Source organism: Zalophus californianus, chromosome 4 (genome assembly GCF_009762305.2).
Source record: "Zalophus californianus isolate mZalCal1 chromosome 4, mZalCal1.pri.v2, whole genome shotgun sequence".
In the NCBI taxonomy this organism is placed as follows: Eukaryota; Metazoa; Chordata; class Mammalia; order Carnivora; family Otariidae; genus Zalophus; species Zalophus californianus.
In genome coordinates, this window is record NC_045598.1 from 130,475,496 (window position 1) to 130,487,671 (window position 12,176).

Below are 12,176 nucleotides of genomic sequence, written 5' to 3' on the forward strand. Positions count from 1 at the left end.
AAGATCAACCTTATTTTAACACATGGGGAAGTCTGAAGAGTAAAACACATTTCATTCTATTCACTTTTGTTACTGTTTACTTCCACTGATAAATAATTTATGAGATACTGGATTTCAAGAATCCATTCTTTTGAAAGAACGTGTGATCAGAAATGAATAGAACTTAATTGATGGTGGAAGATAGCAGGCTGTAGGAAGCTGCCTAGTTTTTCTTTGTGGTTCTCCACGATGAGACAAAGCCCCCCCCCCCCCCCACTTCCATGTATGTGTCTTTCTTTCATTCCACAAACAGTGTCTGGCCATACTGAGAGAGGTTCACTCATGTGCCGTTCCAGCCACTCTTTCACCTATGAAAAGCTTCTGGTTCACAGAAAGAAAAGAAAAATCAACTCCAGGGTGGAAAAAAATGAATCGCCAGGCAGATTTTTCTTTGAAAATTTCAAAATCTCCTTTTTCTCCCTCATTTTATGTGAGAACAAGGGAGTGGCAAGATAAGGAAGAACAGATATATGGGCAATGCCTATGGGCATTCATCACAGCATTCATCACAGATTCTTAACTGTATCTTAGTCTCCGAACCAAAAATCCCAAACAGACATCACATTAAAATTGCTCACCTGGGTAACTCGGAGAAATCACCGAAATAATTATATCTAAACTATAAAATAAAGAACCACCTCCAACCAGCTAGAGGAACGGCTGAGTAGTGATTGTGGAGTTGGGGGAGGTGAGACTCTTACCCTGCTTCCAAAATGAAAAAAAATCCCTTAGAGTTTCTTCTCTTCAGTTCACACATTAGACTATTTCTACTTCCCCAAAGTCTTTGCCAGATGTCTCTACTAGATATGGGTTGGAATCTCTCAAGCTGGTATAAGGAATGATAATTCTCATTGAGATGTTGTTATTACATTTCAGCAAACAGAAAAGTATTGAGGACAGGTGAATATCTGGTAGCCTTTGTTAATATACTATCATCCTCAACTGTACCCAGAAGGCCAGCCATGTGTCAAACCATGTGGTCTCAGTATCACCTCCAAGTCTAGGACTTAAGCCTTAGGAGTTTGGGTAGATAGGAATGGACTTCGATAGAGTAAATTCCATTTCTAAATCACATGGAACAGCCCTATACCTCCTGTTTAATTTTAAAATCTAAACAGATTCCTATCACTTTTAGATGAGACTTTTGAATGTCCTCTGCCATAGGAAACAAGACAGTAAGGTTCCTCATACACACCAGTCATGTGGTACTTGTACCCCGAAACCACCATGATAACTTGCAAGCCTATTAGTTAATTATGACCAGAAAGTCCAGAACAACTCCACTCACTACATCAGCTTATGTAGTTCCGTGGGATGCATTTTTGAGCTAACCCATCTTGTAGAACTATCAGATTACAGTGCTGGCTGGTCAAAGTTTAACATTCTCCAAATCCACATTAGTTCCTTTTCTTGCAGAGGCAGATGACTGTGGCATCCTCTCCTCAAAATGTTCCAAACCAAGCATCTGCCTTCTATGTTTTATAGAGAATTAGGAACTCCAAAGAAATACATACTTTCAAAGGAGCTCAGTGAATTCAAAGTTGTGTTTTGAAGAAAAAGTCTTGACCTCCTTTTTCTTTAAAAATTCTGCAACTACGTCTCCGTGCAAACCTGGATAGCCACACATGCCAATCTCTTTACCAGCTTCAAAACAGCATTTACTTTGCAAATGGCACAACTGGCATCTAATTTGACTCGTACTTCAAGTACTTGACTGAGAAGTCCATCTTGAATTGTGAGCTCTTCACCTTTTGAAGTTCATATTTGACAAGAAGCTAAAAGATGTTAAGAATGTATCTCATTGCATTATGTCTTTTGCTTTGACTCCAGCTAGTTTAGGGCAAATTTTTTCCTCTCCAAGTAGTTCATCTTACCGAGGTTTTCTTACCCTAGCTTTCCTCCTATGGATTACCCATTCCTTTAGTTCTTGGTGTATATTTCTTTATCCCTGTGTTAAAACCCAATTAAATCTTTAAAAATATATTCCATCTCTTTTTTATTTGAAATAAAAGTGATAATTAAATTGATTAATCACTTCTGTAAGCCTGCCCCCAAAGAAACTAAGTTCAGTGAGCAAAATATACAGGTGGATTTTTAAATTATCTTATCTAAACTTTTTCCAGGTGGAAAAAGAAGCCCTAAAATATGGACAATCCGATACCTCTAAATATTAAAACACACACACACACACACCCCTTATAGGCCTCAACTTATGAGAAGGAAGATAAAAGTTAAATGATGCAAGCTAGATTTAAAAAAATCTCCTCCTCTTTGTTCTATGAGGTGGGATTAAACACTTCTACTCTCCTAACCAGTTTTCCTGACTCTATTCTCCTTCCATTAGTGTAAAACAACTCAACAAGTAATTTAATCTTCTAATCCACTGACATCTCATGTTTCATTAAAATCCTTTCCAAATTATTCAACTTTACCCCCACTGAGATAATGAATGTGAAAATACTCAGAAAAGCATTTATTTCATCTAACAAACAATGACAGCATGCCCATACTATTTCAGGCACTGTACCAGGAGCTTGAAGTATAAGGATGTACCATACAGATATGGTCTTCTTGGGGCATAAAATTCAGAGGAAGGCACTGATTTATGAACAAAAATTAAGAGATTAGAAAACAATATAGGAAGGGTAATGGTATGAGAAAGGTAGAATGCCTGGAGACTACAGAGCAAGTCCACATACCTTAGATTTATATAATTACAGAAGCTTCCTGAAGATGGAGAACAAAGTTAACAGTAAAAAATGGAATATAAATTGCTCTCCAGGCAGGCACATAAGCATGTGTGAAGGTGGAGAAAGAGAGAGAGAGAGAGAGAATGAGAGAGAGAGAGAGAATGAGAAAGAGAAAGAGAGAGAGAGAGATGTCAAAGAATTGGAAAAAAAAAAATCAATCCGACCTGGCTCTGCAGAGGAAGAGTACAGAGATGAGGCTGGAGTGGCAGGAAAAGAATTCAAGAATGGAGGGATGAAATCAAATTTACCCGTTGGGTAGATGATTCTAGCTCCAGTGTGGTGTGGGTGCTGGAGGCAAGTCAAGACTGAGAAGCAGAGACCAGCCAGGAGGATAATTCAGTGAGGGCTGTTGGTGGCTCATGCAGATAGTGGAGATAGGGAGAGCTATAGATCTGAAGTGTCACTGGGAGGGAAAGGAGGAGGAAGCAGGAAGTCAAGGATGATGTTCATGTCGGTGGTTTAACAACAGGGAAGATGAAGGTATAAGGCATAAGGCATGGGGATTGAGGAAGAAGGGACTATGGGGAAGTGTGTAGATGAGAATTCACATTCAGCTTTGGACATACTGAACTTGAGTAGGAAGGGAAAAATGAAGGGGGGGAAATCGGAGGGGGAGACGAACCACGAGAGACTGTGGACTCCGAGAAACAAACCGAGGGTTCTAGAGGGGAGGGGGTGGGGGGATGGGTTAGCCTGGTGATGGGTATTAAAGAGGGCACGTACTGCATGGAGCGCTGGGTGTTATACGCAAACAATGAATCATGGAACAGTACATCAAAAACTAGTGATATAATGTATGGTGACTAACATAACATTAAAAAAAAAAAAAAAGAGTCTGTGGTATTCAAGATGTCCAGTAGGCTGCTAGACTGCTCTGAAGCTCAGAAAAGAAATGTGGGCTGGGTTTAGGGTTGGAAATTGATGCCATACCTAATGTAATTAAAGAAACAGGTATAATTAAAGACACAGAGGGTGTGTAGAAGGGGTGGGGCGTGAGGAGGAAAACCAAGGTTAGAGTGTTGTAGAGGAAAGAGTACGTCCGAAGGAGAGCATGATCAATAACTTCCGATCAGCCAAGAGAGAAGGTAAAGTGAAAACTGAAGCCAAGAGTACTTGGAGATTTAGAGTCAATGAGGTCTTTCGCACGCATGGCAGAAGTACAGATTCGAGAAGTATTTAGGAGGTGGACTGGTGGGATAAAAATGAGACAGCAGACGGTAGAAGAGTAAACAGGGGTTAGAGCTCCCAATATGTTACTGAAGACCCTATAAAGGCCCAATTCAATAATTATATTTTTTCTTAATCTCATTTCACCTCTCTGTGACTGTGCTGACCACCGGCTCTTCTAAACTGTGTCCCATTAGAGTAACTTGACTTCCCTTCTGCTTCTCATCCTACCACTCACAGTATTACTTCTGTCTCTTTAGAGACCTCTTCCTCTACCCAAAGCTTAAATGTTAGTGTTTTTGTACTAGTGATACTCAAAGGGACCTGGGGCAAAATAAGGAGCTTATATCAGGATGTTAATTAATGCAATGCTTCCTTCATCAAAAGTCTTGCTAATATTAAAAAGAAAAGTTAAACACACAGTGTGCTTAGTGATGCAGTTGATTACATTCTGAAGTAAATCCTCATGTTACATGGACTGTTAATAAACAATTAGTGGATAGGTGGCCAGTTGGTGAAGTGTATCTTGAGCAGCAGTACAGAATTTTCTCTAGGGTCCTCTTATCTCACCACAAGGCTCTCAGAAGTTTGCAGTATTTGTAAGAGGGATTTCAGTGATAATTCCCAGGCTGATGATTCTAAAGCCTCCTGATCTGTTGACCTGAATACCCCACAGTTTGCTAAACCTCTCTACCTGAATATTCCATGGGCACCACAACTAAAGGTGTCCCCAAATGGATGATCCTGCTCCTCTCTTAATGAGTCCTGCTTAATGGTACCAACATTTACCCAGTTTTTCAAGCCAGAAATTCCTCATTAGCGCCCTCAAATCAAGACTAAGTTTCAGGTCTTTTACCTTCTGAATACTTTTGTTCTAAGTTCACGCTCTCATCATCCCTGCTTTGATTATCGCAACAGGCTATTTTCAAGCTTACTACCCACAACCTTTCAATTACCATCTACACCACCATGACAGAAAACTTTGAAAGTCCTCAATGCTCCAAACTCCTAGTGTAGAACAGGAAGGACAATCTAGATTTTAGGACACTGAGCTGTAGACTCAACTGCCATGTTTCAAATCACGATCCCACTGCTTATTAGAAGTATGACTTTGGGCAAGTTCTTTACCTTTTCTATGAGTCAGTTTCATCATACGTAAAATTGGAATAAATGAGAAAACCAATATACATGTAGTTAGAACTGGTGCATGGCACTAGCAATCTACGGTGTTAGCTGCCTTGGAACAAAGAGAAGTCCCACCAAGTCTCTCTCCCCTTCACGGTCTACACTTCAGACAGTCACACCTAATGATCTGAGTTCTCTGAACATGCCAGGCTATTTCATCACATTGAACATGTTGTTCCACTTTCTTAGAATGCTTTTTCTTCATTCTTACCACCCCTCCCCGGATGTCTGTGAAATTCCTAAGAATCCCTAAAGATCAAGTATCTTCTTTGTGAATTTTCTATCTAAATCTGAGTCCCTGTTTTGCATTTATGGTTATCTCTATTGTAGAGTTATACAAATTTTGCAATCAGTTATGCAGTAGATAATAACTTGAGTTATTTTGAGCAAATGTCCATTACTCCTGCTTTTAGAGGACAGAAGCTGGTGGTGTTCATTTTATATTCTGAGAGCACAGTAAGAGTCCAGAGCACCAAGTACACATTAAAAAAAACTGATGATTGAAAGAATGAGTGTTTCTCAAGTTTGGCTTTTGCTCTATTAAGTCTATGAAGATTACCTCATTATTCCTACCAGCTAGTCAAAATATTTAAAAATGAGAAATAGCTGTAATTATTTTTAAAGCTTAAACATTGTTTACATATTCAGTCATAAAATATTAGAATTTACATAAGATCATTAACATTCTACATTTGTAATATTACTGAAGAGTTCCATAAATCTTTCAATATTGAAAAGAGAAACAGAACTGGAACTCAGAAGATTCCATTTAGTTCCTCTTGGCACCTCTAGTCCCTCTGAGCTGAGCTCATAACTGCTACTTGAGTCTTAGGGACATTTCCGCCATGTCTTTTAGCCTCCTGGTCTGTCAAATTGAGGACACAGCCTAGATGATTTAGCTTCAAAGTTCTATTATCTGTGATGTAAAATATTTACCACATCTTCCTAGCTGTTAGCTTTTAGTCTTTTCCTCTTAAATAGTCACCTTCAGACTAATCTATACAAAAACCGTGGCAACTCAGAATCCATCAGGGTTTACTGCCTACCGTACCCAGTCCAAATTCCTTATCTGGTTTTATTTCTCATGCCCTCCCTGGACATGTTACCTATGCTTATACACATTGCCAAATAGCTTTCAAAAGAATTGTATCAATTTAAATTGTGTCAGTTTTACCGCAGTCTTACACACTATGGTTATCACTGTTTTAAAGAAGTCCTTGCTATTTTACGTGTACAATAATAGTGATTTTAATTAGGACATACTGGAGATACTTACAGATATGGGCTTGAAAATTATATTTCTCTTTATGAACCATCCAAATCCTTTGCAATTTTTTTATATTCCTTTACTGATGAAGATAAAAGTTTTAACCTCTTTTTCATATTTGCAGACACTTTTCCATTCCTGATAGTCCCTCAAATCCTCAAATTATGCTGGTATTTCCCTAAATTATGTTTTCCTTCACAGGAGTTTTTTTTTGTTTGTTTGTTTGTTTTTTAATGTAGTCCTGCACTGCATAAAGCACAGCCTACTGGCCTGGTTGACTCCTTGAAGATTTAGGGATAAGCATTCACATTTATTCTAAGTGGAGCAGAGAACTTTTGATCTAACTTTACACTCCTAGGACTATATATGCCAGTGGTAGTTGTAAAGGAAGTAGAATACAGGGTTCCTGCAAGCTCCCTTCTCTGTGCTTTGGGAGGATGGAGGCTCTCCTTACTCATTTCTAAGTTTAACTGAGGTGAAAAACTACTCCCCTGAAACAGAATCAAGTAACCAGACTCCGTGTGGACAGGAAGCTCTTGCCACATATATGATAATTGGGTTGAGGCCAGGGAAGCCACTATCCCTAGGCTAGACCCTGAATCTACACTAAGACAATACCAATTACAAAAGGAAGTGCAGAGCTTTGTGGGAAATCCTTAATCCTTATAAAGATTACCTGAATTTAATGAACATGAGCCATGGCAATCAACAGTTATATTCTATTTGCTGCTATAGGGGACTCAGATAAAAAGAACAGGGTGTCTTACTTTCCTAAAAGCAGATATTGTCATGTTTGAGACTCAAGATTTAAAGTATATGGATAGTTACACAGGTTGAGTGTGAAGATGCCAGATAGCCACTGACAGTGTGGTACCCCCAAACTTTGAGACTCTCAAAATCAACATACGTATATGCAAAAATCCTCTCAAAAGGGATGCATCAAGCCCAAACCAGGAGGATCGAGAGAAAGAATGCAGAGAGATTAATTCTGATTCCATGAGGAAAGGTTATTCTAATTACCTTGGCATTCTCCATAGGGAGATAGATGCATCAAGCTTGATGCTACTGGCCAAAAGAATCATAAACCACCATTGGGTTTATTTCTGTTCATAATTTTTAAAATTGGTTTTCCTATGAGGGAAAAAGCTACTCTGTAAAGCTGAGTTTGATTACTTTAAGGTAAATATGGGATTGCATCTTACTCCAAAGATGGGTTCTGTAATCCATCAAAAGTGCCCAGAAATCCTCTCTCACATGGCTACACTGTGAGGTGCAAGGGCAGTGAAACCCACTGGTGGGATAGCGGATCACATGGGTACCCAGAGAGGCATGGAGCCAACTTGCCCACTATTTTTTTTCCTGTCTATATACTCTAATGCAAAGGTCAGCGATTTTTTTTTTTTTTTGAGCCAGATAGTAAATACCTTAGGCTTTGTGAGACATATGGTCTGTTGCAATGACTTAACTCTGCCATTACAGAGCAAAAGCAATTACAGACAACATGTTAATAAAGGAGCAGGGTGGTGGTGTCTCCAAAGGCAAGGGAAGCAAGGGCAAAAACGAACTACTGGGACTTCATCAAGATAAAAGGCTTTTGCACAGCAAAGGAAACAGTCCACAAAACCAAAGCACAACTTACAGAATGGGAAAAGATATTTGCAAATGTTTTATCAGACAAAGGGTTAGTATCCAAAATCTATTAAGAACTTATCAAACTCAACACCCAAAGAACAAATAATACAATCAAGAAATGGGCAGACGACATGAAAAGACACTTCTCTAAAGAAGACATACAAATGGCCAACAGACACATGAAAAAGTGCTCAGCATCACTCAGCATCAGGGATATACAAATCAAAACCACAATGATACCACCTCACACCAGTCAGAATGGCTAAAATTAGTAAGTCAGGTAATGACAGATATTGCCGAGGATGCGGAGAAAGGGGAACCCTCCTACACTGTTGGTGGGAATGCAAGCTGGTGCAGCCACTCTGGAAAACAGTATGGAGGTTCCTCAAAAAGTTGAAAACAGAGCTACCCTATGACCCAGCAATTGCACTACTGGGTATTTACCCCAAAGATACAAACGTAGGGATCTGAAGGGGCACCTGCACCCCAATGTTTATAGCAGCAATGTCCACAATAGCCAACATATGGAAAGAGCCCATATGTCCATCGACAGATGAATGGATAAAGAAGATGTGGTATATATACAATGGAATATTACTCAGCCATCAAAAACCGAAATCTTGCCATTTGCAATGACTTGGATGGAACTAGAGGGTATTATGCTAAGCGAAATAAGTCAATCAGAGAAAGATAATTATATGATTTCACTCATGTGGAATTTAAGAAACAAAACAGAGGAGAATAGAGGAAGGGAGGGAAAAATAAAACAAGATGAAAACGGAGGGAGACAAATCATAAGAGATTCAATCATAGGAAACAAACTGAGGGTTGCTGGAGGGGAGGTGGGTGGGGGGATGGGGTAACTTGATGATGGACATTAAGGAGGGTGCATAATGTAATGAACACTGGGTGTTATATGCAAATGATGAATCACTGAACTCTACCTCTGAAACTAATAATACTTTTAATTAATTGAGTATAAATTAAATTTAAAAAACAAGTATGGTGGTGTTTCAACTACACTTTATTTATAAAACAGATTTGGCTTGTGGGAGTACATAATTGTATTCCTTAGGGAAATAGTGTGTTAATATGAGATTCAAGTAATGACTCCATTATGACTATGAGATTTAAGTGATGGTCACCTTACTTCTCTGGGTGATATTGCTTCTTCAACATTGCTGCAAACCTTAAATGTTAACATTGTGATAAAGATAATAAGTGAAACATGTTGCCAAATTGGAGAACAAGGTCCAAAACAAGGTGCTTATTTTTTGGAATTGATAATAAATAGAAAAGGAATTTAAATATGTACTTTTTTAAAGGTCCTATCCCTGGTGGTAAGGGAGCCCAGCGACCATGATATCACAATGTATCTACCTTGAATATGCAAACAAGGTTCTGTTTTTCTCATGAACACGGTAACTTGACATGTAAAATAGATTACAGAATCTCCTTGGGTTGGTAGGAACACCAGACACATATATCTTGGGAGTGATTTTGTGTTCTCATCTCTAGCAGAATGGCTCTAGGCAGGCACCAAGCCTAAAGAAACTGCTGTAGGTTGGGCACCTCTCCAGGTGTGTGGCCTTGGGGATGCTTTCTTATAGGGCTCTTTGTAGTTGACTGAATCTAGAGGACACAATCACAAATTACACAAGCAGGCAAGCACACCAGGGACACTGCGTGATGAGCTAAGCTGTCTTTCCAAGAAAAATTCAAATGCCCCGCCATTGTCAAGCCATGCTGTTCCCTACACAGGAAAATTAGGAAAATTTAGGCGAAAGGTCCAATGGAAAAGGGGCAGGTAGGCCTTTCATACTGAGCACTTAAATTTCCTGGACTTACAGTGACCTCTAATAACTGAATCTGACGAACATTTCTTCGCAGGCTCACCTCCAGCCCTCTGACGACATTTTGTAAAACAGATTCTCTTCTCCTGTAAGGTCGTCAGGGGGAAGGCCGCCTGGAATCAACCTCTATAGTCAGACTGCCTCAGAGTTGAAAACTATTATTCTCAAGCCTCTAGAGAAATTCCAGTGGTGGCCTAAACTTCCTGCTTGAATTCTCCTGTGTCACAGAAGGCAATGCCACAGACAACAAATGCTCACAACAGAGCACAGGTGTACGTGCACACGTTTGCTCAACTGCTTGCTTTTATTTCTCAATAAAAGGGCAGCAAAGTTGGAAACCTTTGAAAAGGTCTTTACCGAGAACTTTAAAAAAAAAAAATCTTTGAAACAAATCATTCTTGGTTGCAAGGCCAGGCTCCATGCTTGGCTCTCTCTTTGCTTTTATGCTCGCTGCCTTGGTCAACTCATCCAGACATGTAAGTTTTAAGTGGCATTTGTGATGACTCACAGATTTAGGTCCTAAGTTATCTTACGAACAACAGACTTATTCACTGAACAACTTGCCATTTTCCTCTGGATTTCTAACAGGTACCACAAACAACACGTGCTCAACAGAAATCCTGATTTCTCCAACAATACCTTCTCTTCCTGCCATTTCTACCATATGAATAAGTGGCAAATGCACTTTTTTTTTTTTAGCTGTTTGGGCCAAAACTGTGGTGTCATCCATGATTCCTTTCTTGTTACTATTCCCATTCCATCTGTCAACAAATCCTGATGGCTCTACTTTCCAATCTCTCTAAAATCTGACCACATTCACCACCTCCCCCCAAGCACCTGAGCCTGCCCAAGTGACCCCTTCCTGGGCCACTGGAACCATCTCCTGCATGACCACCGTGCCCCTTCTTCCCTTGCTTATTCTCAGTCCAACAACCAGAGAGAGTCTTTTTTAAATGTAATGACATCATGTCACTTTTATGCTTAAACACTTCTCATCTCATTCAAAACAAACACACCAAAAATCCAAAGTCCTCCCCATGCCCACATGCCTGCTATGATCTGGCTTCTTGCCTCCCTACCCCGGCCCCCTCCCACTCTCCACCCCTGCATGCCCCAGTGACACTGGTCTCCCTGTCCACCAAGCCCAGTCCTGCCTCCAGTCCTGGGGAATGCGGTCTCCTCTCCCAGAACATTCTTCCCCCCAGACCCGGAGGTGGCTCTCTACTCAGTAATTTCGGGTCTCGGCTAAAAGGTCACCCTGCCAGACCACGCTTCTGAAATAGTTTATCTGCCCTAACTCTATTTTACAAACCGTTTCATCCTTCCAGGCACTTCTGACTACCAGAGGCATTTTACATTGACTTGTGGTCTGTGTGCTCTGGTAGAATATAAACTCCTTGAGGGCACAGACTTTATTATGTTCACTGCCGAGTACCCTGTGTCTAGAACAGTGCCTGGACTATACCAGAGGCTCCGTAAACATCCGTTGTTGAATGAGCTAACAACCCAGCATGTGGAACAGCCCTGGTTCAGAAGCTGCACGTGATCATGGATGATCCTTCATGCAAAATCCTATTTCACCATTCTCCTAGAGAATGTTCACAGTTAAGTACTTATCAGTGCATCTTCATGCTCATTCTGGGAGGAGCCGACAGGAGGGGAACTTGGGCACACTTGGTTCCAGATTCCAGCTTTTGGGTTCAACTTATTTTATGCAATGCAGAACTAGTAGACCTTACCCTTCACAGGAAGAGGCCACCTTAGGGTTGACAAGTAGAGGGGTGGATTGAACAGGGCTTCCTCTAGACTCTGAGATTATTTCTCTCGCTCAATCTGCCTTCTCCTGCTTCACACACCTCACTGAACCAGTCTTGACTTTTCTCAGAGAGCATGTCACTTCTCCAAGTCGGAACCCTTGCTTTGTAGTGACAAAGACAGATGGCATAGTCTCTGATGGGCCCCTGCCTGGGGACATTTGGGGACAGAGCGGGAGCTGCCTGGAACCGAGACTTAGGGGCATGGATTATGGAACCTGTACGGACTCCAAAAATGTGACCTCTTCCCTTTCAGTGTTCAGGAAATAACCCACCCATGGAGGGGATGGATCTTGCAAACTTTGGTCCATTTCCACATCCTCCTTAACTTACTGAACATGGCAAATTGAGTAGTTCACATTTCACTGTGGTTGACAGCATAACCTACAAATTCAGACAGTAGGATCCGAACAGGCTTGGTAACTTGTCACTTATAGAATTTATAGAATCACCCAACACTTTAGTGTTG

General features: G+C 40.5%; 1 protein-coding gene across 9 annotated transcripts in view; it reads right to left on the bottom strand.

The window, feature by feature from the left end:
• Nucleotides 1-12,176, bottom strand: part of EYA1 (EYA transcriptional coactivator and phosphatase 1) — a 356,518-nt gene that overhangs the window by 78,785 nt on the left and 265,557 nt on the right. The window lies entirely within an intron of this gene.